Source organism: Schistocerca piceifrons, chromosome 3 (genome assembly GCF_021461385.2).
Source record: "Schistocerca piceifrons isolate TAMUIC-IGC-003096 chromosome 3, iqSchPice1.1, whole genome shotgun sequence".
Taxonomy (NCBI): Eukaryota; Metazoa; Arthropoda; class Insecta; order Orthoptera; family Acrididae; genus Schistocerca; species Schistocerca piceifrons.
In genome coordinates, this window is record NC_060140.1 from 470042217 (window position 1) to 470070029 (window position 27813).

At 40.8% G+C, this 27813-nt stretch overlaps 1 protein-coding gene and 1 long non-coding RNA gene across 4 annotated transcripts in view; one reads left to right on the forward strand and one right to left on the reverse strand.

Annotated features, from left to right (window-relative positions):
* Positions 1-2310, reverse strand: part of LOC124787850 (ribonucleases P/MRP protein subunit POP1) — a 77085-nt gene extending 74775 nt beyond the window's left edge. Inside the window, exon 1 of one of the 3 annotated variants that reach the window (XM_047254804.1) lies at positions 2076-2310. The gene's annotated coding sequence lies outside the window, so the exon portion shown is untranslated. Of the gene's footprint in view, positions 1-2013 lie in introns of all 3 variants that reach the window. The other 2 variants (XM_047254803.1, XM_047254805.1) reach the window with 2 other exon arrangements.
* Positions 2311-3351: 1041 nt separating this feature from the next.
* Positions 3352-27813, forward strand: LOC124787851. Its single transcript, XR_007016019.1, has 2 exons — positions 3352-3567; positions 27525-27813. It is a non-coding gene; the product is annotated as an uncharacterized LOC124787851 (long non-coding RNA).

Genomic DNA, 27813 nt, shown 5'->3' on the forward strand with positions numbered 1-27813 from the left:
GTACACTGCAGGCACAAACACAATGATGACGTTTCTAACAGTAGAACTAAAATCAGGAACACAATGGGCCTGCAGAAATTACAAAAAATTATTGGCTCATGTCAGCAGCATAAGGAGGTATATTCCACACCTACGGGCTACCCCATTATTATAAACAGCTCGACATTAAGTCGAAATCAAAGAAAATCAAATAATTATGTGCCAAGCATTCTACAAAAAATAAAACCCATCTGAAACATCTAAAACAGAAATTTTCAGGTTGAATTTAAGTGTGTCTTGTTTTCCCATCAAATGTTAGGTGTATCCAAAGTTTATCCAGTCAATGGATGATTCTCATATTTTTAATCAGATAACAATTACAAACAAACAACCACATGAGCAAATAAATTATGAGGTCTATATGATTTTTACAAATTATCTGAAAAGTATCCCATAATTCTGATCTACATGGCATTAGGGCCAAAATACATTCAAAAATATGTTTGCTGCACATCACCTTTTTAAAGTTACAGATATCTGTGTGGTTTCACATTTAAACACAGCTACTTGAAATTATTCACCCAAAGACTTTAAGGTATTGGTTTTTAACAGCAAATACATCTATATTCCGATCAAGAAGTCACATAGATGTATTTCTATTACATTTTCGGGCTAAGGCAATTAATATATGCATGCCTAGGGCATTAAATTTGGGAAGTAGGGCCTAATATGTGCTGCTTCTTCTTCCTTCATTTCAACTCACTTTGAGGTACATTAAATCAATCAATTACTACAGTTGTGTGCTTTTCTATTGGCCTAGTATTGTTTCATTGCATTTGATCTTGCTTTCCTTTTTTTGTCAGAGATTTGGATTGCTTGTTTGGCTTACATTTTGAGTTGGAACCTCATATTCTTGCCGTTGGTTATTTTTTTGAAATTTTATCCAAAAGCATATTTTCTGTGATTTAGCGTTCTCTTAAGTCCTTCTGTTTCCTTAAACCAATTTGCCTGGATTTTTTAACTGTCAAAGGAGTCAAAATTTCTTTTTGTTAACCTATCTGGATTCATTCAGAGGGTGTGTCCATAAAAATCATTTCTTCCTTTCTTGATTGTGTCTGAGCGTTTCTTGGAAGTTTGTCAATGGGTCTATTTTTTCATGTGAATTAGCTTCTTGTTGTGAAATCTGAAGTTAAGGATTTTTCTTGATATCTTCCCTTCCTTAATCTCCAACCTTTCATCTGGGTCATGAATGGTGATGGACACAATGTTTCAGCTGCATACAGGCCTTCTAGTTTGATTACTGTATTGTAATTTCTTATTTTTGCATACCATATGCTTCATTCAACATTATACCTTAAAAACACTTTGCTTAGGTATACTTGCACCACTAGGACTAAACAATGTGTTCATTAACACTCATTACGTATACAAATCCTGTAAAATGATTCCTTCAACATTATATTGATAAAAGAATCGTTCATTCAAATGATCTATGGAACATGCAACTAACTTATCATGTTAACAATGCCTGAAATTCCAATACAGGTCAATGTTGTTTAACTGTCCTATAACACACTAATACTGAAATTATGAGTTTCTTTCATAAGGTGAATACAATAAATTTCATCACTACCGTATTCAAACTCGACGGGGGTCACAAAACACTACGTTTCTTCTATACTACATAATAGTTTACAAAGTAGGCCTGTACACCAGTGGTATATGGAGCACACAAGGAAAAAATCTGTATGCTATTGTTAAACTGTGTGTTTCCCAAGTAGTTAAATATCTTTTGTCAAACTGTTGAATTTTTCAGTAAATTTAAGCCATTGTGCAGCTCGGTAATCTCTAAATAGTCTGCATTTAGACTCCCACAGAAACAAACTAATTACTGGAATTTGTGCACTGACTCATCGGTCATCGTTTGCATACAAAATGTAAAGTTTATCTGTAGAACATATGATTAACTCACTACAGATTTATATTTCGATGGGAATCGTGAAATTAACTCAAAAACTAAATACAAATTCTTACAGTTTCATAAGATTTCTTTTCTCTGCGAACTGGGCAGCAGCTTCATGTGATACAAAACTTGCCTAAATGTTTCAGAGCCAAAAGAAAAACAATAAATTGTATCCCCACAGCAAACAACGTCTTCGAATCTGAAATCTTGCAGGTTAACATTCACATGCCCAATAACGTCTTTCCAGCTGTTGTAGCCAAGTTACACAGGAAAACATAATCATTCAAGTTTTGTAACACATCCCCAAAAAACACGCCAAACGCACAATCTGATTGCATATCCACAACTTCTCCCGCGACCGTCAAAATTCCAAATATCTTCTACTCCAAAGATAAAAACAGCGACAGATAGTAATCTACAATACTGCAACGCAGATTTCGTTAGCACATTTAAAAAGTTGACAGATTTCGGATGAAAACCTTCTTTGAATTGCACTACAAAAGTTCTCTGGCAGACATTTACTTTGTTTTTTTTTCTGCTATGCGAAATATTGGACCGACGCAAATGCCATCAACAAAATTATGTAGTTTTCCGACATGACCTAAATAATAATTATATTTTGCAAACATTTGGCTTGCGCCGAATATCTTATATTATGTACGTTAAGATAAATACGTGTGTCTTTATGCATTCGTTTCATGAGTTTCTCCGGTAGTTTATTTGCAGCAGTTAGTTTGTATGTGTAGCCCCCAGTTGATTTGTAATCGTGCAAGGTACAATGTTTATATTTTACGATACAGATATTCTTAGATTTTTTTAATTTCGTGTCTGCAATTCATTCACGCACTTTAAAATATTAACGATTTTGCATGTTCACAATCCTAAATTGTTAATAAGTTATGCCAAAAGTATTTAGTTTTATTGGTAGGAAAAACCTTCGTTCAGTGTGCAAATCTTTCTTTTTTTTTTGTATTTCACGCAGTGTCTGCCTTTTGTTTCTTTCAGTTACAGGTTGGAACCGAAAATTTTATCCAAAAGAAGCTTTCAGGGCAAATTTCATGCGAAAGATTTTCTCATTACCTAATTAATATATACGCTTAAATTATAGCATGTAATATTTTAGTTCAGTAATATTTGCTTAATTACTTACTTGAAGTAGAGGAACTGCCCGCATCCAAGAGCTGCATAGTGCGTTACCTCATGAATTACCAAACAACTTCAATAAGCTTCTAGAAGAAACTATAATTTCATTCATTGGGCTCACGCGCACGACTATAATACGCACGACACTATTTAAACAGTTTAAATCTGCCGCCAGGACCATATAATTCGCGCAGAACATAACAGGGGGTAGTACAAGCGGTCCAGAGACTATGCAGATTTTAACCATGGAAGTCGCTGTATACCGTCATCTGTGAAAGGTTATGCTTTGAGTCGGCAATGGCGGTTGTCGTGAGGAGTGTTGGATGTGCGTGTTGAAAAATTGTCCGTGTTTTGGTTCATTCGGAATGACTGAAATGATTCGGTGAGAGTTATTTGTTTATTGCATTGTAGATCTTATGCATGAAGTATGAACTGTCAAGTGGACAAAAGTTCTACGAATTCTTCGTCGAAGGCAAAGGATGGTGAGTTGTTGCACTAAAATATCGCTTTTCTTTTGAATTTAATGTTTAGTTCGACTGTCATGTTACCAAAAAGACAGCTCAGTAGGCATTTGAAGTTGCTTCTTCATTACTGTCAGCACGTCAGTCATAAATTCGTTGATAAAGTCGGAATGAAGCCTGCGTTCTGTTGTCGTTGCAACCCAAATATTTACATCGAGGAGGACGCTACCGTTAAGTGTTGTTGGTTATTTGACGGTCGACCGTGAACAATGGGACTAGGTTTTGTAAAGGAATAGACCATTGCCATATCATATATTTGGAATTCTATGACAAGTCGTGAATTGCGACGTCTGACACGTAGAAAAACCAATCGACGGCAACAAAAAGCGCACTATTCTCCGCACGCATTTACTTTGTGCTAAAACTGCAGACGTGCCGAGGTTCGTACGTTCACATTTCTTTAAATAGTCTTTGATAAGAGGTTCATTTCATGTTACCAGAGAAATTCTCGAAGACCGGAATTAGCCTCATGATTTCCAGTACCGTAGTTATCAAACGTTCCGAGGAGGTGATTTGTATCGTTTTTGTGCTGGACTTGTGTCAGACTGACAGGAATGACAGACTAATAACGTAAGTTAAAACTGAAACGCTTAATAAAGATTAAGACTTCTGAACACTGTTTTATGGTAAGATGGTCAGATCGTGTCTGTAAAGCTGTTGGCCTAATCGTCTTTAGAGAATTTAGTTTGCACGTCGTAACGAAATTGTGTTGTAGATGGCATGTTGTTTATCTAGCATCAAATATTGTAAATTGAACTGCGCTTGCTTGCTAAAGCTTTTTGCCGCCTCAGTGACATTATTCAGCTTCTATTTTAAACCAGGGTGGTTCACGTACATTGTTTAGCTTAAAAGACGTCTGTCTGTCAGACAGCGTTGACAAAACACTACAACATGTGAAGGAAAAATCCTGTGTTAATAGTTGTCTTTGATGTGTGAGTAGTTTGAGCGTTAGTGCCCAAAGAAAAAAGTTGTAGAACCGTTTATTCTTCACAGCTTTGAGAAACATGTTTCCAAAAAACTGCTATTATGCAATCCAATCTGTACTTATTTGCTTTTGTAATGGGGTGTGATTATCTTAGTACGAATGCTGAAAACTAGTTAAGTTTTCTATTACCGTAATTTACTAGGGGTTCACGTTAATGGTCATTGTGTTTTCTTCAGTGCGTCACGAAATTTGTTAGACTCATTGAATAAGCTCTAGATCAGCCCCACTGATAACGTTGGGATGTAAACAGAAATAATACCATAAGCTCCACTTACTAATATTTGCTGCTTTCGTGATGATATTGTTATGACGACGAAGTCAATTTCTTACAGCTTAGCTATTTAATAACACCACTGCGCCGTAATAATTTGCTGCACGGCCTGTTATACAATTCGCAAGGTGAATACACTAATGCAAGATAGATTTAAACTTTACTAAATCAAAGAGGAGAACTAAAAAAGATAACTCTGAAATCTGACATACGCCTTACCGTTTGATTCATTTTTAAGACATTATTTTGTCTGTAAGGTGAATTCTACGGGAGTAGGCATTGTAATGTTAAAGTGTGGGTCTATAGTCTAACGCTCCTTTTGTATCTGCACCATGTTTTTATTAAAGCTGGAAAAATCGTTGACACCCACTGAAAATTTTCAGCTCCAGTCTTCATTCATTTAATTCCAATCCTTTCACAAAATGACATTATAGTACTTTTTTTTAAAAAAGTTCACACATTCCGAATGTTTCCCCCTTACCTTTGAGGCTTGATCAGTAGAATTTGATAACGTGGCATACTATACAGGATAAATATTAAGTAGGAACGCAAACGTAAGGAGAAGGAGCAAAAGAGTTAATATATCCGGAAATGAACAGTGGGTCTGAAATAAATAAATTAGTTCTGGTATATTATATTACACATAACATGGTATTTATTTCTTCCATGTTACAAAAGATGTTAAAAGTGGGTGCCAAGGGATATTGCAATACAAGCCGCGTCATGGATCGCCTCACACTTTCGAATGCTCCATACAATAGCCTAATAGCGTCACAGCATGCACGACACTTTCAAATGCTCCTACAAGTCAAAATCTCGAAGATGATGAGGCACTGACGAAAAGTGATACGAAAGTTGGCTGATACAAAGTCATGCGCCAGCCACATAATCTGACGAATTGCTGAAGGTACGTAGTCCAGTAAAAAAGGTAGTTTTCTGCAAAAAATTCGCATACATGCGTCCATTTCGGCACTGTTGCAAAACAAATTGTTCAAGTAGGTGGGCGCCAATAAACCCTGCTGAACGTGGGCGACAACTTCCCGTACAACACACCTTCATCAGCAAACGACCGCAGATTGCTACTCACCCTGTTCGTCAGATCATTTACATATATAGAGAGTAAGAGTGGTCCCGTCGCAATTCCGTGGGGCACTCCTGACGATAACCTTGTATCTGATGAACACTTGCCTTCGAGGGTAAAGTTCTGCATTCTGTCACTTGAGAAGTCTTCGGCCACTCACATAATCGGGAAACTTAGTCCGTATGTTCGTACCTTCGTGCAGTGGGGCACCTTGCCAGACGCTTTCCAGAAATATAGAATCTGCCTATGGCCCTTCAATCTTAGGTGGAAATACTTTATTCGCACTAAGCATTTAGTTCAGCAATTGCAAAGGCGCTAATAACCATGTCGTTGAGCGCATTGAGACTTATATAATCATCCTCAAATTCGAGTGTCACTGTGACCACTTAGAACCTTTTTGTGTGTGTGGTAGAGCCAGTCACCCCTGGTAACATATTTAAATTACTTCCATAATAATTTGGAAACAACTTTAATCTCTTCATCTGCAGAAATTAGTAACCGGTGTGATCGTTCAGACAGCGTTCTGTTAAAATACATTACACACTGGTAAGGTCATTTTTCCTGAGAAGGAGTGAATGCATCAGGGGACAATATCCAACAGAGACAGAACAAGTGAGGTGATGCAATGGTTAAGTCCCTGGACTCGTATTATGGGGCCGAGCAGTGTTGCGCAGCTGTAAAGGACTTTAACACAATAGATACCCTGGCTACGGCAGCCAATAAAACGATGACATTTCACTGTAGCAGGCGCAGTACGTAGCTCTGATTTCCTGGCTACGACAGCCATTAGAACACTTCGGATTGTACGGCAGACAGCAGGCTCTCCGCAGCTAGTTATGAGCAGGCTCTCTCGTGAAGGTGTCTTCAGTTCGCGCACTTGTCGAAGCAGCCAGGCCTTGTTTGCATCCAGAAACAAAAGTCATGATCCATCGGTACTTACTCCCGCCAGGTCTTTTTTAAGTGTATATTTTCTCAATTGCACAATCATCATTAGTTTGTGTCTACATATTTTCAGTTATTAGTTACTATGGAATTTTGTTTCAAAAAAGAAATAATAAGTGACTACAATCGTTTTAGCCACCTCTCCACAACCCCCGCCCCCCCCCCCCCCCCCCCCGACCCGCCAAATACTTTAAAATATTTTTTAAAAAACTACGAGGGGCGATCAATAAGTAAAGAAACATATTTTTTTCTGAAAGCAGGTTGGTTTTATTCAGGATTCCAATACACACTGTTACTCCCCGGACTTTTTGCTACCGTATTTTTCAGCATAATCTCCTTCTAGTGCGACGGCCTTACGCCACGTTACTGGTAGGGCCTGTACGCTCGCGTGGCACCACCGAACTGGTCAACGTCGAAGACTTGCTGCATCAAAAACCTCCCTACCATCCACGTACTGCTTGTGCTTCCCGTGGAGTGCACTCTTCATTGGGCCAAGCAGATGAGAGTTGGGAAGTGCAAGATGTGGGCTGCAGGGTGGATGTGGAAGAACAGTCCAATGACGTTTTGCGAGCTCCTCACGGGTGCGGAGACGTGTGTAATGCCTTGCGTTGTCATGGAGAAGGAGAAGTTCGTTTTTGTGGGGACGAACGCGCTGAAGTCGTTTTTCAGTGTCCTGAGGGTGTGCGCGCGGCACACGAGAGGGAGGATAGGTTTGTGCGACCTTGGTGCCATGATGCCAGACGCCTTGCCCAACGAGTCGCCCTGCTTTTGTTCCTTGCCATGTCTTCGTAGACATTATGTACGGGAAGGTGTCGTCGTTGAGCGACTGTCGGAAGATACAAGATGACTTGGACAGGATTTGTGATTGGTGTAAAGAATGGCAGCTAACTCTAAATATAGATAAATGTAAAGTAATGCAGGTGAATGGGAAAAAGAATCCCGCAGTATTTGAATACTCCATTAGTAGTGTAGCGCTTGACACAGTCACGTCGATTAAATATTTGGGCGTAACATTGCAGAGCGATATGAAGTGGGACAAGCATGTAATGGCAGTTGTGGGGAAGGCGGATTTCAGGATGTGCCGCAACAAATTCCAAATTTTTTTCAACCGAAACTGGCCGAGGGAAGAAAAAGTGTTCCATTCTTTACTGAAAGCCCTTCGTATAATTTGTTTTTTTGTTTGATTGTTTTGTTTTGTTTTTTTTTGTATCGAAGATCCTTAAAGTAATTTTTAGTTGAGGATTAATCCCGTATCTCTTTTTTGCTTTGAGTGTATTATGTGACAAAACGTAAACAAATGTAACATCTTCCAAGTCCGTCACGTCCGGCTGATCGATCACGACTGATCGTTAGCTGACTGAGTAAACGGACTGCTCAACATTTCGGCTGCCTCAGCCAGGTTACCTAGTGCGTTATAGCCGTTAAGACACTGGCTTCGCATTCGAATCCCCGTTTGGCCATTCAGATTTAGGATTTCTGTGGTTTCCCTAAGTCACTTAAGGCAAATGCTGGGATCTTTCCTTAACAAGATCACTGCCTTTTTCCTTCCCCAATCTGAGCTTATACTTTGTCTCCTAATGACGGTAAACCTTAAACTTATTACCTTTTCAGTGCTTGCAATGACTCCATTTTGTTTAAGTGGATGGAATAAGCTATGCTGTGGCCATAAAGGTCTGCTATCGCGCGGATTTCAAATGATGTCTTTGCCTTACATCGTTTTGTACATAACATTTCACCAGAACCGTGAGTCGGGCAAAAACATCCACGTCTGACACCATAAGTAGGTGGCAACTGGACTGTTATGGGGAATCAGCAGGCTCAGCACAGAAGCTGGATATGGACCTAGTTCTGTAAGCACCCGTTGCCCAATGAAGCCTCTCATAATAAAGTTTTACATAAAAGTCTTACTGATTCATACACCTAGCACTCATATGTCGTGAACTGTAAGACATTAATATAACACTGGAGTGAACAATCAGGTTCCCAAGACCTGTGGCAATGAAACTAAATATGAAGAATGCATGTTGCAGTGAGTAAGACTGAATTGAGAGATGGCAGGCTTATTGGTTTTGGTTTCATCGTACCACACTACAGTAAAATAGTTTAGGGTAGGGTTGGAAAGAGCGAGGGGCGACCTGAAATGGGTACTGATGGGAGAATTAAAACTCATAGACGTTGGAACATATTTCATGGTCTAGGATTGTAGCTCTTTAAGTTTTGTTCAAAGAGGATGTGGATTTTGCATAGCTGTAGTGTCAGGAGGACGTGTTGGTACAAAGCTCATTGTAATAGGAAGTTACTAGAGAAATAGAGATAGTTAAGTCTAGTGTCCAACATACTCGGTGTCTCCATAGGTGTTCAGTGCGAACAAGGTGTTGAGAAGGGCGAACGTACATGGAGAAGAAAAAGTGTGGACTTGGATGGAGTGCTAGAAAGTTGGTGAAATGGGTACGGAGTCGACGTTGGTGTGGGGGCACATTGGTTTGGTCAAGGTTTAGTAATTGTGGAAGATGATGGTGAGGTCCAATCCCCAAATTCAGACAGTTCGTGGTTTGCCATTGTGTAATGGATGATTAGCAGGTACAGTTCATTACTAACAAGGAGAGGTCCACAGTCGTGCGATGGACATTTTGAAACTATCTGTAAGATTATGTAAGGTAGGATCCCAGGTATCACACACTGCAGCCATTCACCCTGGTGGACCCTCGTTTGCGAGCAGTTGACAAAAAAATTCGGCATTTTGTTTGATATTCAATAGCGTAAACAAGTTATCATATGGTCTAGTTGCGTGGTACAGTGCATAGGACAACAGCTTCATGTCCAGGAGGTACGGGGCTCGAAGCTTGTCAGGTGCAGAATTTTTTTATTAACTCCTTATTGAAATTACTTGAATCATTACTTTTATTCAATTAATTGTTTTAAAGTAATTTTTTGTTTCTATTCCTTTGTTAAATTATGCCGCGCGGGATCAGCCGAGCGGTCTAGCGCTGCAGTCATGGACTGTGCGGCTGGTCCCGGCGGAGGTTCGAGTCCTCCCAGAGGCATGGGTGTGCGTGTTTGTCCTTAGGATAATAGCAGTTAAGTCCCATAAGATTTCACGCACATTTGAACATTTTTCTTGTTAAATTATTTTAATCACCTTTGAACTTTTTCATTTTTTCTTTATATTATTCTTTTTCTAATCAGAATTTTTGTGAATATTAATTTAATTATACTTACGTATTATCATATTCAATTATTTGAAAATTCCAATCTCTCAGTTAAAAAACAAAAGACGAAATAATCTATTTGTATTAGTGCAAAGGTGTGAAGAATGTATTTTTGTTACCAGACATAGAATTTTTTGCATAGTAATCGTCATACAAACATTTAAAACATAACCGGAGTACCTATTGCATTAGGGCGACAAAATAAAGCAGATGGAAAAATTAAATGAAAGACAGGTTTATAAGTAAAACGAAATTCGAGCAAAATGGGAAATACATACAATGAACGCAATAATGTGGATGAAAAACCAGGGTAATAAAACAAAAAATAAATCGAAATTAATACATAAAATTAATTAGAAACACGTGAAGGAATTAAAAAATTACATTTAAATCAATTAATTAAATAAAAATGATCAGTCATTTCGATAAACATTTAAAAATGAAAAAGAACTTACTGCATCTGGCGAGATTCGAACTCATAACCTCCTGCTTGGCATGTGAAGCCGTTAATTAACCTATCCATTACACAACACATCCACACTCCAAAACGAAATTTTTTAACGCTGTTGAATATCACTCAAAATAACAAATTTTCGTTCTTCGTCAATTACTCGCAAAAGAGGGCGCACCAGGGCGAGTGGCTGCAGTATATGGCACATGGTATCTTAACCTACATTACCGTAAAGATAAAAGTCGATCGCACTGTTGGGGACCTCTCCTTGTAAGTAATGGGCGACGGTTAGTGCAAGGTATTTTAGTGTGTCAGATAGAGCAGCTGTAAATGGTAAAGTAGAAATCATTATAGCAGTAGGTGATTCACTTCATAATTATTGCCTGGGTTTTGGAAGGATATATTTTAGGAGCCACTTGGTTACACCAGGAGGTAAACTGATTGCAGGGGCTGGCAAAGTGGAGGGTTTGTTGGGATTTCTGAAAATACATGAAACACCTGTTTGATAAGAAGGACCATATGAAGATGCTATCCACGAGGTGACTGAAACGTTGCTGATATAGTCTGTTCCGCACACCGTGACTATCTTAAGTGTATGGAAGTTGCATAGCACCTCAGCCAAGCGATGATACGAAATACAAACCACATAACCATTCTGATGTAAATGGCAGTTTATTTCAGTGGCCAAAGATATCTTCATCTCTTGCTGCTATCCACCCGAAGGTAACCTATAAAGTGCTAAATTTATGTCTACATCTATTCTCCATAAGCGACATTACAACGTATAGCCGAGGGTACTTCGTGTACTACTGTCACTCCGAACCTTTTAACTGTCACTCCGACACTTCTAACTCTTTCACTCCCACCCTTTTCGCTGTACCAGTCAGGAACGGTGCGCGTGAATAACGATTGTTGGGTATCATTGGTGGAGACTTTAATCGTCCAACAATTAATTGGGAAAATTACAGTTTTGTTAGTTGCAGGCGTGATAAGACATCATGCGAAACATTATTAAATCTCTTCTTTGAAAATTACCTAGAGCAAACCCTACTCGTGATGGAAAAATATTGGATCTAATGACAACAAATAGACATGAACTCTTTGAGGATGTCCACACCGAAACTGGTATCAGTGACCATGAAACGGTTGTAACAACAATGATTATCGAAGTACGAAGGACAACTAAAACAAGCAGAAAGATATACACGGTGTGATTCAAAATTTTCAAGACTTAAGTCAGAACTATATATTTATTGGACATTTAAGTACAGCGGACTAAAATTCTTCAAAATATGATCCTTCAGCGTCAACACAGCGCTGCCAGCGCGTCTTCCACTGTTCGTAGCCCTTCTGGAAGGCCTCGGGCGTCATGCTGTCAAGGGCTCTCGTCGAAGCCTGCTCGATGGAGTCGAATCGCTTTTTTAGGCCTGTCTTGATTCGGGGGAAGAGGAAAAAGTCACTTGGAGCCAAGTCGGGGCTGTAGGGTGTTTGCAGCAGTGTTGTCACGTTGAACTTAGCAAAACTTCGGCGGCGGCGCGCGACGTGTGAGCGGGCGCGCTGTCGTGGTGGAGAATCCAGTCGCCCTTGATCGCCGTTCTTCTTCCTTAAAGACCTCTTGAATCATACCGAGAGTCTCCGTGGCGATTTTGTTCAGTCGCACTCAAAACTTAATAACATAACACTGCTCCATTTTCGCCTCTCCCACTTTTCGACTGAGGTCAATGACACTCACTCACGCTGCAAGCGATGCGCACTCTCCACGGCTCTGGCGGCAACTGCTGTAGTGTCAGTTGGTTCCCTGAGACCCCCCACTACTTCCCCCACCCGACCGGCGGAACTGGTTAGCGCGCGCTCCCCTACTCAGAAATGAATCAGTCTTGAAACTTCGGAATCACACCTTGTATATGTTAAATAAACTACATAAAAAATCAGTAATGTCGTAACTCAATGAGGAACTCGAAACTTCCAGCACAGGCCAGGAGCATATAGAGGAACTGTGGCTCGTGGACCACGCTCTGGGTAGATATGCACAGAGTAGAATAGTTCGTAATAGGAGGCAACCTCCACGGTATACAGTCACTGTAAAGAAACTTATGATGAAACAGAGATTAATGCATAATAGGTGTAAGGAAAGATGGAGGTACAAAAATGTTGAGGGAAATTCAGGAGTACAGAAATACAAGCTGCTGAGGAATGAAATAAATAGGAAGTGCAGGGAAGCTAAGATGAAATGGCTACATGAAAAATGTGAAGAAATCGAAAAGGAAATGATTCTCGGAAGGACTGGCCCAGCATACAGGAAAGTCAAAACAACATTCTGTGACGTTAAAAGCAAGAGTGGTAACATTAAGAGTGCAATGGGAATTCCCCTGTTAGAGGAGAGGGCGGATGGATGGAAAGAGTACATTGAAGGTCTCTGTGAGGGGGAATATTTGACTGATGTGATAGGAGAAGAAACAGGAGTCGATTTAGAAGAGATCGGATATCCAGTATTAGAATCAGAATTTAAGAGAACTTTGAAGGACTTAAGATCAACTAAGGCAGAAGGGATAGATAAAATCCCATCAGAATTTCCAAAACCATTGGGGGAATTGGCAACAAAGCGACTATTCACCTTGGTTTGTAGAATATATGAGTCTGGCGACATACCATTTTCGGAAATATTGTGCGAGGATTATCGCTCAATCTGCTTAACAGCTCATTTATCCAAGTTGCTGACAAGAATAATATACAGAAGAATGGAAAGGAAAATTGAGGGTGTGCTAGATGACGGATCAGTTTGGCTTTATAAAAGGTAAAGGCACCAGAGAGGCAATTCTGACATAGTGGCTGATTATGGAAGAAAGACTGAAGAAAAATCAAGACACGTTCATTAGGATTTGTCGACCTGGAAAACGCTTTCGACAATGTAAAATCGTGCAAGATTTTCAATAACAAGAGTGGGCGACGAAGAACGAAAGGGTGTAAGACAGGCATGTAGTCTTTCCCTCTACTGTTCAATCTGTTCGTCGAAGAAGCAATGATGGAAATTAAAGAAACGTTCAGTAGTGGAATTAATGTTCGAGGTCAAAGGATTCGCTGATGACATTTCTATCCTGAGTGAAAGTGAAGAAGAATTTCATAATATGCCGAATGGAATGAACAATCTAATGAATACAGTATATGGATTGAGAGTCAATCGAAGAAAGACGAAAATAATGAGAAGTAGCAGAAATGAGAACAGCGAGAAACTAAACACCAGGATTGATGGTTACGAAGTAGATAAATCAAGGAATTCTACCTTCTAGGCAGCAAACTAACTCATGGCAGACGGATCAAGGAGGACATCAAAAGGAGGCTAGCACTTGCAAAAAGAGCATTCCTGGCGAAGAGAAGTCTACTAGTATCAAACGTAGGCCTTAATTTGAAGAAGAAATTTCTGCGAATGTACGTCTGGAGCACAGCAGTGTGTGTAGTGAAACATGGACTGTGGGAAAACCGGAGCAGAAGAGAATAGAAGCATTTGAGATCTGTTGCTACAGATGAATGTTGAAAATTAGATGGACTGATAAGGTAATGAATGAGGAGGTTCTGCCCAGAATCGGAAAGGAATATGTGGAAAACAGTGATAGTCAGTAGATGATAGGACATTTGTTAAGACATCAAGGCATGACGTCTATTGTACTAGAGGGATCTGTGGAGGGCAAAAACTGTAGAGGAAGACAGAGATTGGAATACATCAAGCAAATAAGTGAGGACGTAGGTTGCAAGTGCTACTCTGAGATGAAGATGTTGGCAAAGGAGAGGAATTTATGGCAGGCCGCATCTAACCAGTCAGAAGACTGATGACCAAAAAAATGTGTAAAACAAAGCGTTGGACTATAGATAGAGAGATGCTAAATGAAACATGTTTGGTCGTCAAGAGAGCAATGCGTGATGCCTTCAGTGACTTTCGTAGCAGAATATTGTCAAATGACATTTCACAAAAGCCAAAGAAATTCTCGTCGAATGTAAAGGCTGTTAGCGGCACCAAAGTTAGTGTCCAGTCCCTGGCGAATGAGAGAGGAACTGAAATTGAGGGTAGCAAAGCAAAAGCTGAAATGCTTAACTTTGTTTTCAAATGTTCCTTTACAAAGGAAAACGGAGGAGAATTGCCACAGTTTAATCCTCGTGCCACTGTAAAGGTGGATGAAATAAGTAATAGTGTCAGTGGTGTTGATAAACAGCTGAAATCGTTAAAATTGAGGAAATCTCCAGGCCCCGATGGAATCTCTGAGATTCTATACTGAACTTGCAGTCGAGTTAGCCCCCTCTTCTCATTGTAATCTATCGTAGATCTCTTGAACAAAAAACCGTGCCCAGTTTTTTGAAGGAAAAAAAAGCCACAGGTCACAACCGTCTACAAGAAGGGTGGTAGAAGTGGTCCACAAAACTATCGTGAGCGCAAACATAACGAGGTGAACAGCATGATCTCCTCAATGCCAACCAGCATGGTCTTCGAAAACATTGATCGTGCGAAGCCCAACTCGCGTCTTTCTGACATGCATACAGAAAGCTTTGAATCAAGGCAACCAATTAGATGCAGTGTTTTTTGATTTCCAAAAAGTGTCTTGACTTAGTACGACACCTACTCTTATTGTAAAAAATACGGTCATATGGGGTATCAATTGAAATTTGGGACTGGATTGAGTACTTGTTGTTAGCGAGGACACAGCATGTTATCTTGGATGGAGAGCCATCGTTAGATGTAGAAGTAACTTCGGGTGTGCCCCAGGGAACTGTGTTGGGACCCTTGCTGTTCATGTTGTATATTAATGACGTTGCAGGCGATATTAATAATAAGTTCAGGCTTTTTGCATATGATGCAGTTATCTATAATGAATTACTATCTCAGAGAAGCCGCATAAATATTCAGTCAGATCTTGAAACGATTTGAACATGGTGCAGATTGGCAACTTACTCTAAATGTTCAGAAATTTAAAATTTTGCATTTCACAAAACGAAAAAATGTAGTATCCTATGACTGTAATATCATTGACTCACTGTTGAATCTGTTCCGGCGTAAACTCAAGTGCCGGCACGCCAATCGGGAACGTTAGAGTATAAAGGGCTGTGAAGAAGGCGTCAGCCAATAGCACGCTGACCGACCCCTCTCTAGGACGACAACTCGATAGCTGCAGCGTCTAGACAAAGAAGACATAAGCGCCGCTCCCGACTGGCCGCGGCCCAGTTCTACAGAAGCGTCAAGACCAGCGATCTGGATAGAAACGTCCACTGTATCACTTCACTTATATTGGAATCGTTATACTGAAGAATATTGATTATATTGCATGTCGCCCTTAGCTTGCGACACGTCTCTGTATTTGTCAAACTTAAGTATTGTCATTGGATTCATTTCGTAATAAAACTATCTTATACGATTTGCTTGAATTGTTGTCTAGTGATCCGAGAAGCAGGTTTCCTAGACACCCCATCTTTGACAACTAGGAAGGATACAACAGAATCGGCCAACTCATACAGATACCTGGGTTTGTTGGGATATGAAATGCAATGATCACATAGGTTCAGTCGTGTGTAAGGCAGATGGTAGACTTCGGTTTATTAGTAAAACAGTGGGGAAGTGCAATCAGTCCACAAAGAAAATTGCTTACAAATCACTTGTGCAACCCATATTGCTCAAGTGTGTGCTACGCGTACCAGATAGGACTAACAGGGGATGTTGAACGTATACTGAAAGGGACTGCACGAACGGTCACAGGTTTGTTTAATCCGTGGAAGAGTGTCACAGAGATACTGAAGGAACTGAAATGGAAGACTCGTAAAGACAGTCGCAAACTACCCCGAGAAAGTCCACTAACAAAGTTTCAAGAACCGACTTTAAATGATTGCTCTAGGGATATACTACAACCTCCAACATATCGCCCATAGTCCGCAGCTCGTGGTCGTGCGGTAGCGTTCTCGCTTCCCGCGCCCGGGTTCCCGGGTTCGATTCCCGGCGGGGTCAGGGATTTTCTCTGCCTCGTGATGACTGGGTGTTGTGTGATGTCCTTAGATTAGTTAGGTTTAAGTAGTTCTAAGTTATAGGGGACTTATGACCATAGATGTTGAGTCCCATAGTGCTCAGAGCCATTTGAACCATATCGCCCATACCGGGATCGTGAGGACAAGATTAGGATAATTATTGCACACAGAGGCATTCAAACAATCATTCTTCCCACACTTCATACGTGAAAGGAACAGGAAGAAACCCTAATAACTAGTACAATGGGACGTACCTTCTGCCATGCACCTCACTGTGGTTTGCAGAATATAGACGTAGACTCCGTGAACGAATCTCTGTGATTTATGGCCATTTCGCAAGATATACATACGAGGAAGCAATTTAATGGTTGACTCTTCTAGGAACGAACACTTCCGGAATTTTATCAGTAAACCACACTGTGAAGCACGCTGCTCTTCTGTTTCACTTGTCAATACTGTTTGGTAAGGGTCCCAAACTGACTAGCGATACCCAAAATTGCAAGGGTTTCGTAAACTATCTCCATCCTGGTTGGACAACACTTTCTCAAGATTATCCAATAAATCTCAGTTTGGTATCTGCCTTTTCTGTGTTTGGTTTTTGTTGTCGCTCCTCTTTAAATCTTTCGCTGGCGTACTTGCAGATGGCTGTGACTGCTTTCAGTGATCGTCTGGTATTCGTGTAATAATATGATAACGGTTATTTCCGCCTATTCACGCACATCCCTGCACAAGCGTGGACCCCGTGCAGATCTTCATGCACTTCGCTAGTTTTTTCAAGCAAGACTTGAAGATTCCCAATGGAAAACGAATTATAGGAATAAAAATGGGAGAAAATGATTAATACGATGTGAGAAGGGAACAGAAATAAAAGAATTACATTTGCACCAATCAACTGAATAAAAATAATATTCAAAGTAATTTTGAGAGAGATTTAAAACTACAAAGTTTCAAAGCAACAAATGAAATTCGAACCCACAACTTTTTGTACCTTAACCATTACGTTGCGCAACCGAGCTATTTAACATTTCCACTTTTACAGTTATAGAGCATGAGGCGAAATCCAGATTTTTTTTTCCTTTCCGTCGATTATGAATAAATAATATAAATAAGGCCCACGAGGGTGAATGGTTGTCTGATGTGATACCTTGGACCTTAACCTACATCACTGTATAGATGGTTTCTGAAGGTCAATCTCACCACTTGGGTCCTTTCCTCGTGAGCTCTCCACACAATTCGCGACGCGTCCTCAAAACTTCTTATCATCCAGTTTCTTTTTCCTACCTTCCAAAGGTCCTAGGTACGAGTCCCTGCTCAGGCATACAGTTTTAATCTACAGAAAGTTTCAGATCTGCATGCATTGTGCTGCTGAGTGATAATTCGTTTGGGGTTCGCCGCGGGGCATGATTGGAATTATCATGGTTTGGTTTAGTGGTGAAGCCCACTTTCATTTGGATGGGTTCGTCTAAAAGCAAAATTGGCCCATTTGGTGGACTGAGAAACCGCATTTCGCGATCGAGAAACCTCTCCGAGCTCAGTGCGTGACTGTGTAGTGTGCAGCGTCCAGTCACGGAATAATCGGTTCGATATTCCTTGATGGCACGATGACTACCTAATGGTGCATGACGGCTTTGGAAGATGATTTCATCCCCATCATCCAAAGTGACCCTGCTTTAGACAAGATGTGGTTTATGCAAGACGGATCTCGACACCATCGAAGCTGGAGAGTGTTTGATGTCCTGGAGGAGCACTTTGGGGACCGCATTCTGTCTCTGGAGTACCCAGAGGCCACTGACCTGGGCCTCGATTGGCCGCCATATTCTCTGGATATGAACACATGCGATTCCTTTTTGTGGGGCCATATTAAAGACAAGGTGTGCAGCAATAACCTCAAAACCATTGCTGAGGTAAAAAAAATCATTTAGGAGGTCATCAACAGCATCGATGATCCGACACTTCAGTCGGTCTTGCAGATTTCGCTATTCGTCTGCCCCACATCATCGTCAATAATGCGAGGCATATCGAACATCTCATAACCTAAATCGGAATGTCTGTTGTGACGTTTACATGTTGAATAAAGTGTGTGCACGCTGCAGTTTGTAACTTATTTGGTTTTTTCCCCATATAGCTCAATAACTGTCACTCCTGTATATATTTTGAACAATAATGATGCTGTATGGTACACATGAATGTACTTCTACATCTGAAGATTTCTGCATTATTATTATACTGCTTCAAAGATTGAAATGTTAATGGAAATGAGGAAAAATCAATAAATGAAAATATTATAAATTCTTAGGTGTTTATATTGACAAGAGTTGAAACTGGAAGTCACATGTTATTCAGGGTTAGCCGAAATGATTCATCGACTTTCGAAACACTGTTTACTGGCAGATATACGACATACAAACAGAGTTGATACATGATACGCTCACCAAGTTCAGAAAGCTCGCCTCGTGGTTCATGTGCACATTAGATGCTAAATCTGCGGCGGCACTCTACAAGATGGCAGAAATGCAAGAGAAGTGTTTTGTGTGTAAGAATATGTAAAGTCTTTGCTGGTTACGAGCGTTCAGCATACTTTCATAGCAAATACAGAAAAGCTGCACCTGGTCACCAGAGCATTTTGCATGGCTTTCTCCAGTTTCGTGGTACTAGTTTCTGTCTAAATGGAAAAGCAGGTGGTGACCACATGTCTCAGACAAAATTGTGGAATGCAAGAGACAGAGGTTTGTGTGTAGTCCTTAAACTGACTGCCGACTCCTTGACTTTCATCCTTCAACAGGACTGGGCTCCACCTCACTGGAGCACAATTGACCGCACCTTTCTCACTAAGGAAATGCTATATCACTGGATAGGGCGCACTGGTGTGGGTGATGTTCCTGTTGGCACGGCATCCTAGATCACAAACTACGTGATTTCTTCCTGTGGGGTTACTTTAAAGACAAAGTTTGTGTAAGCCCACTGCCAACAATGCTGCAAGAAGTGAGGGAACACATCACTGCTATTGTGATGGACATCGACGGAAACATACCTGTGAACATATGGACGAAACTGGGTCACTGTTTGGATGTGTGACGAAGGACGCACACGTTGAACATTTGTAGAATGTATCGAGACTTGGCGAGAATATTTATCTTTTCATGTATATTTGTATGATATACAGTGGTAAATAAACAGCGCTTTGAAACCCAATCAATCATTTAGGCTAATCCTGTGTATTTTGCATTACGGATAGAGGGAAGATCGGGATTTAAGATCCCATCGATGATGAGATCATTAGAGATGGAGCAAGAGCTTGCTTTGGAAAAGAATGCGAAAGGAAATAGGCTCTGTCATTTTCAAATGAATCATCCTGCATCCCTTAAGCAGTTTAGGAAGCCACATAATACGGAAGTACAGACTTGATGGTAACGCTGGTTACAAACCTCTGTGACTATGCGAGGCCTGCAACTTAAAAGCTATCATGCCTTGAGACAAGTTACTATTCTGGATAGGGATCCCCCTGCTCCGATGCCAGCTAGACTGGGCTCGAAAGAATGAAGTTCTACAAGGTCCTACTCCCTGCATTTCGGTAGGGAATGAAATATTAATACAAAAAAAGAAAATAATTAAAAGAACGAACAGTCCTGATTAGGTTTCCTGAGCTGGGAAGTAGAGGGCGCCACCAGTCTTTTGTAACCGTAAGCCCTTCGCATACCCCAACAACAACAACAATATGATGGGACGGTGGAACGTTGCGTGTCACAGGGAACGGGTAATTTGGCTTAGTCGCATAAATCGCGACGATTCCTCCACAAAAAACCTAATCTTAAGATATGCTGCAAGCCAATGAGATGCATGGCTGCTGAGGTGGAACAGTCGTTAGTGGGCAACCTGTGTGGAAACTGCCACACCTTAGCTGTCTATGACTTACCCAGGCAAGTGAGGCTGACGTTGAATCCCTAGCTGCGAAGCGACTCAGACTTTCTTCCACTGGTAGCCACAAAGCCCCTGCAGTCTCTTCATATGGAAAAGATTGTTTCAATTCAGAGAGATATGATCCCACAATGTTTCCTTCCCTAGATACACCATGGGAAGAGGGAAAAGCCAGATGTATGGGAGCGAATCAATGCATCTGATGTCCGCCCCCCCCCCCCCCCCCCCCGGTAGCTGAGTGGTCAGCGCGACAGAATGTCAATTCTAAGGGCCCGGGTTCGATTTCCGGCTGGGTCGGAGACTTTCTTCGCTAAGGGATTGGTTGTTGTGTTGTCGTAATCATCATCATTTCATCCCCATCGACGCGCAAGTCGCCGAAGTGGCGTCAACTCGAAAGACTTGCACCCGGCGAACGGTCTACCCGACGGGAGGCCCTAGTCACACGACATTTATTTATTGCATCTGATAATTGGTTTGCACTGGGACTGATGGATATTCTTTTACTGCAATAAAACTGTTCTTTTAGCTCGAAAAAATGAAGACAAATTTACGAAGCTGAGCGAGGCCCACGAGGAAGACAGGCCGTGGCGCTTACGTCACGTCGGTAGGCCCGAACTCGCTCGCTCAGCTCAGCAGACAAAATGCGTTTCTAAATCTATTAACTCGCAGCTGGGCGCTACGTACTAACGAGAATTGCATCTTCTACTGGAACCTGCTATTGTGAAGTCTTACTAATCCACAGTACTACAACAGATTTTAAGATCAATACTTGAAATAAATGGTATAAAGGCTTGTTAATAGCATTTAGTCTCTTCTGCTTAACAGTCCTCACTTCATACAAGAAGTGGTGCCTTATGCAACTGATAATCATTTTAGCATGATTTTAATTTTGTTGTGCCCCAGTGCAGCCTAACAAATTATAAGTAGGCTTGTGGCCTCCGATCATTGTAGGACTAATAACAGTAAGACTCCATAATAGCGGATTCCACTACAAGATACAATTCTCGTTTGTACGTACGCACCTAGGTACGGTTTCACAGGTGTAGAAACATAGTTTGTCTGCTGAGTTGAGCGATCGAGCGAGCGAGCGCAGGCAGGCCTATCCTCGTGGCGTACGCGCCGCGTCATGTCTGTCTCGTAGGCCTCGAGTTGAGTCTCTGGGAAACATGCGGAAGTTCATTATTAATAAAACATCGTCTGCGGTGCAGTCTACAGCTCTTCAGGCATGTGATCGCCTAGGTGACATACGAGCGCCTGTGACTGTTGCCCCACACTAAACGTTGACCGTGGTCTGAGGTATCATCTCACACAGATGAGGAGCTCTGAGCTAATATCCAGTAATGAGGTGTTCATTTTATTAGACGTGTACACGAGGAGTCCATTGATAATCGTAGGGATACAGGCACCTCTTTCTTAGCCTTTGAAGGTAATGTTCATTTGGTATGTCTTCCAGTTGTTTCTCATTTGTATGTATATTTCAAGTTCTTCTGGAATATTTAATAATTTGCCTTTTTGCTTTATCGAGAAAGGTGACGTTGTGGTTAATGTCATAAGCTGAATGCTTGTATTGTCTTAAATTAGCGGTGAATGCTGTGGGAGTGGCTTCACAAACATTAATATGCTCTGTAAATCACATTTTGAAATTTCTCCCTGTTTGCCCAACATAAAATTTATCACATTCATTGCATGTTGTTTTATATACTGATCAGCCAGAACATTATGTCCACCGAACTACTATCGATGTAAACCTATCCAGGCGATAGCAGCGTTAACTGGCGAGGAATGACAGCTAGTCAAACAGAAGCACGGTGCATGTAGTATCAGTGAGTGTGCTGTCCATGTGTAGAAATGGGAAGACGCTCGATCTATCTGAATTTGACCAAGGGCAGACTGTGAGGGCCCGGAGACTCGGCGCGAGCGTTTCGAAAACTGGGCGACTTGTCGGGTGTTCGAGGAGTGCTGTAGTGAGTGTCTTAAACACGTGGCGAAACCAAGGTGAACCCACGTCCAGACATTGTGGGGTTCGGCAACCACCCCTCATTACAGACGTCGGACGTTGTAAGCTGGGCACACTACTAAAACAGTAGGCGGCGAATTGTGTCTGAACTAACATCAGACTTTGATGTTGGGCAGAGTACAAGTGTGTCTGAACGCAAAGTGCACCGAACATTCCTAACAATGGGCCTCCGCAGCTTGCATGGTAATTACAACAAAAATAATTTGAAGGTATGTAAGGCTACTGGAAAATGAATATATTAAAGATCCGTTTCCTTTTGTATGCAATTCCGATAAAATTAATTTATCGTGGTGACTGTTAAATAGCTTTCTTTTATTTAGTTCATAAACTCAAACACCTTCTAAACTTTCCAAGCTAATTGAGGCCATCAAAGCATGATCTTTTCCGTATATATATTTCTGACCAAAAAGCTATTCTGCTTTCACATTAAAATGTTTTCGTAAAACTATTCATACCTTAGTTCACCCCCTTAGGGGTTGAATTTCCAAAAATATTGCAACACGTATTTTTTATTCTAACCTGAGGATAAGTAAAGAATTTTAGTAAATGTAGCCTCAAAAATGCTTTAATGTTCGTTAATAATGATATATTTTTAAAAAATCATCCACTATGTCACCCGCTCCCTAGGTGTGGGGTTCTAAACAAGTTGAAATACGTACTTTTTTTCTGATCGAGAAACCAAAATTTCGTAATTTTAGCTTCAAAATTACCTTAATAACGACGAATTTTCAAAAAAGACCTCACCTTTTCTGTTTCGCCCTCTTAGTGGTGAAATTTCGAAAAATTCCTCTTTAAACTATGCCTTCAGTATAAGATCAACACCCTTTCCAAATTTCAAGTTTCTATCCATAGCATATCCTTTTATATATAGAGATACGACGTGGTCTTACATTGTTCGCTGTCCTGAAGCCAATTTAAAGTCTAGCTTTTCGAAACGACGACTTATTTTGTCGTAAATGTGAGCCCAATATGGTAAGGTTATAAACTTTTTTTTTTATATACTTGATCGCTCTTTTCTAGTGTGATCTGATTTCTATTACTACTAGTAATATTGACAAAAACATCGCTGTTCTCTTTGAAGTAGAAAAGGTAGTTTATTAAATATTATAGAAGAAATCGAAATATAAACCCATATGACAAAACAATCAGACAATATACTTCATGAACAGAGTTACTTAGTAAGATGTGTATACCAATTTTCAACAGTGTTTTAACCAAATAATTTTGCTTTGGTGTCTATGCCCTGCTTGTGAGTTTGTCTTATCTGACTTCATAGTTTAATATCGGTAATGCTGGAATTCAATATGGTGTTGGGCCGCCTTTAGCCTTGATGACAGCTTCCGCCCTCTTAGGCATACGTTCAATCAGGTGCTGAAAGATTTCTTGAGGAATGGCAGCCCTTTTTTCACGGAGTGCTGCACTGAGGAGAGGTATCGATGTCGGTCGGTGAGGCCTGGCACGAAGTCTGCGTTCCAAAACATCCCGAAGGTGTTCTGCAGGATTCAGGTCAGGACTCTGTGGAGGCCAGTCCATTAGGGGGGGTATTATTGTCGTGTAACAACTCCGCCACAGGCCGTGCTTTATGAACAGCTGCTCGATCGTGTTGAAAAATTCAATCGTCATCCCCGAATTGTTCTTCAACAGTGTGAAGCAAGAAGGTGCTCAAAACATCAATGTAGGCCTGTGCTGTGATAGTGCCGCGCAAAACAACAAAGGGTGCAAGCCCCCTACGTGAAAAACGCGACCACACAATAACACCACCGCCTCCGAATTTTACTGTTGGCACTACACACGCTGGCAGATGACGTTCATCGGGCATTCGCCGTACCCACACCCTGCCATCGGATCGCCACATTGTGTACCGTGATTTGCCACTCCACACAACGTTTTTCCACTGTTCAGTCGTCCAATGTTAACGCTCCTTACACTAAGTGTGTCGTCTTTTGGCATTTACCGGCGTTATGTGCGGCTTACGAGCAGCCGCACGACCATGAAATACAAGTTTTCTCATCTCCCGCCTACTTGACGTAGTACTTGCAGTTTGGAATTCCTGTGTGATGGTCTGGATAGATGTCTGCCTATTACGCATTACGACCCTCTTCACCTTTCGGCGGTCTCTTGTCAGTCAACAGATGAGGTCGGCCTGTACGCTTTTGTGTTGTACGTGTCCCTCCACGTTTCCACTTCACTATTACATCGGAAACAGTAGACCTAGGGATGTATAGGAGTGTGGAAATCTCGCGTACATACATATGACACAAGTGACACCCAATTACCCTGACCACGTTCGAAGTCCGTTGAGTTCCGCTCTAGGAAAGAACAAAATATGTAACTCTGACCTGTCAGTTCCATGTTTACACTTACACAATATGAAAGTTATGTCAAAAGTGAGCAAAGATTGTCATTACCGAAGATTTCACTGCAATAACATAAAAGACAATCTATATAATATGTGATGTGACGGATTTCACATTCTGTCGCAGCAGCTTGTCTCTGAATTCGTTGTATATATATATATTTCTGTGTTACTCGATAAGGACTACAAGCGCAGGATGAATACTCTAGAACTCATCCCATTAGCGTATTGTATGCGATTTCCTTTACACAAGCATTGCATTTTCCCAGAATTTTTTCGACATTTGTAAATCTTACATTCTTTCTCTTCTCTAATACTGATTGTGTCTTCGTCTCACTTCACGTTGCTTCTTAGCAAATACGTACACCAGGCGACGTGCTCAAGACGTTCACCACTATTCTTGTAATCATATGCTGCGAGGCTCTTGAATTTTAACCGTATCTAGTGAGAGCTACCACTCAGTACGTCAATGGAAATTTGGTCCGTTGTTTGTGATATACCGCACGACCGTCCATCGACGGTACTTTTCTATAAACAACAGCATCATCAGCGAGCAGTCTTAGTGCTGCAACCCCTATATGAAAAATCGGTTATGTATATCGTGGCAGAACGATCCGAAACACAACTTGTGCACCGGACACCATTAAACAGTTTTCCGTAAGCACCATAGGCAGCTATTAACAGAGCCATCCCAGTCCTTTTATTGTCTATCTGACCAAATACTTAGGCTATAACGATTTTGCTGTCGGTAACACCTTTAGTTTTTCTTCCCACCCCCTTCATCTCAAAAGAATGGAAAATCACAGGCGTTTTCGATTCTTTCACATCCCTACTAGTCAGTTATTTCAATGTCATTAGCGTTTCAATAGCATTATATTCTCGCTTTATTAATTCAGTACAAGTTGTGTTCTTATTATACAAAGTCTGTTGGAAACAGTTACGTCCAGAAGCGTGACAGTAACATAGCAAGCAAGCACCCCAAACGGCACCCAAGCCGCCTCGTCAATCTGGTGCTTTATTAGCTGTGATTGCCCTCTGTGTCTCCTTGCCTAAACGAGGTCACGACATCACAGCGCTGTAGACTCTTCTCGAATCTGCTGGCCAACAACAGAATGTACGTCTCTCTTTTAGAATACGCAAACCAAGTTAATGTCGAAAAGATCACCGAACCCAATTTCGTAAGGTCGCTATCGTGTTTCATTTTTAGCCATTCCGATAGATGACCTGTTTGTGTTTGCATATGTACACATAGTAAGGAGCTTGAGATTTAAATTGTAGCTCAGAAGGAAAAAAAAAACCAAATGTATTACCAGTTTTCGATTGTAGCTGTTTATTACGATTTCTTAAGGTTTTTTCCGATTTGTTGTGAGATACAGAACTCATCGTGAGGAAATGGTGATAGTACAAAAAAGATTAATCTTGAGTATAAAACTGTTTTCACAATGGTCCAGTCGCTGTTGCGCTGTGCAACGCATGGGAAGAAAGATGCCCAACGTCACCGAGCAAATGTGTCTTGCATTGGTGTGCTAAAAATACGACTATTTGAAACATCACTCTCTGCGGTAATTTTTCTCGAAACTCTTCTTTTGGTACACTGTCCGTAGGCAGCTGCTGATGTATCGGCGATCAGTTGGAATCAGGTTTTTTTTAACAGTACACTCATAATTTGGGACTTGTGGATCCCCCTTAAATAAGTGCAAATACTTAGTTTGTTAGTGGCAATAAGCAAAGTGTTTTCATTAATATGGACCCACAAATCCTATATTGTTTTCCTGCATACAATTTAGTCAGGAGAAGAGCTTAAGGCCAGGTTCTCATTCAAGATGGTAGAAAATTCGATATTTTTATTGCGTTTTTTAAAAGGTATATGTATTTATAATATTGGGACAAAAAGTTCTTTTATTCGGTGCGTTACAGAATTTTCTACAGCCCATTGTTTGTCGCAGTGTCACGGCCGCCATGGGACGCTCGAAGCCGGAGACTCTCGGCTCAGATAGAAAACTTGTCATGTCGTGCCGCACGTTCACGTAATGGTTTATATTGCAGTATGCATGCAAGCATATTCGCCGAAAAAGCTGAAGAGCAACATGTGTAGGCTGCCGAACGCAGCGTATACAGCTCAGCCAGATCGGATTTTTCTCGTCACGAACGATGGAACTGCTCTGCAGGAACAATTTGAGATGGAGGAAGGGTTGACATACGGTCCTGGAATTGCAGACTAAACGTAAGCTTTTGGCTAAAATTCGTCAAAACGTGACTTTTTGGTCCGCCATATTGGATTGCCCATTTTGAATTTTGAAAATTCTAGCTTCAGATTTGTGTTCAGCGACATCAAAAATATATAACAACGTGTAGTTTTTACGCCAACTGAACTATGAATACATATAAAATTTTCCCTGAACTTGAAACAGGTTTTTTTTTTCGAGAGACGATTTTTCAAAAATGCGTGCAACATAAAACAAAAACGGTTCAACCTATTAACTGTTACCCCGAAAAGTAAAAAACTTTTCTCGCGTGCTTGTATCGATAACATACGAAATTTTTTAAAATCACCTGTTTTTGTAAAGCCGTAAAGATCAAAGTTCGAGTTAGCACCATATAGTTAAATTTAAGGTTATTTCATTGTGGTCGGGAACAAGCTCCCATAAATTTAATGTAGTAGCAACTTAAGTTATCCATTTCTGATTTCAGATAATTCCTGAGGGGCTACACTGCACGCAGTCTGCGTACTTCTAACTCTCCGGCCCGTGATCAAACCATAATTACGGGCGCCATTTTGTTTTTATTGAAAATCTAAAAGTTCAGAGCATGGTCAATAATAATCCCCAAACATGTCCTTTGTATGTCTTTTCATTGTCTGAAAAAAATTCCCAAACTTTGCCTATTTTTTTGCTTATTTGAATGAGAATCTGACCTTTAGTGTACAATAATTGTATACAGTGACACATACGGCTAACTGAAATAAAATTTTTTTCGACGT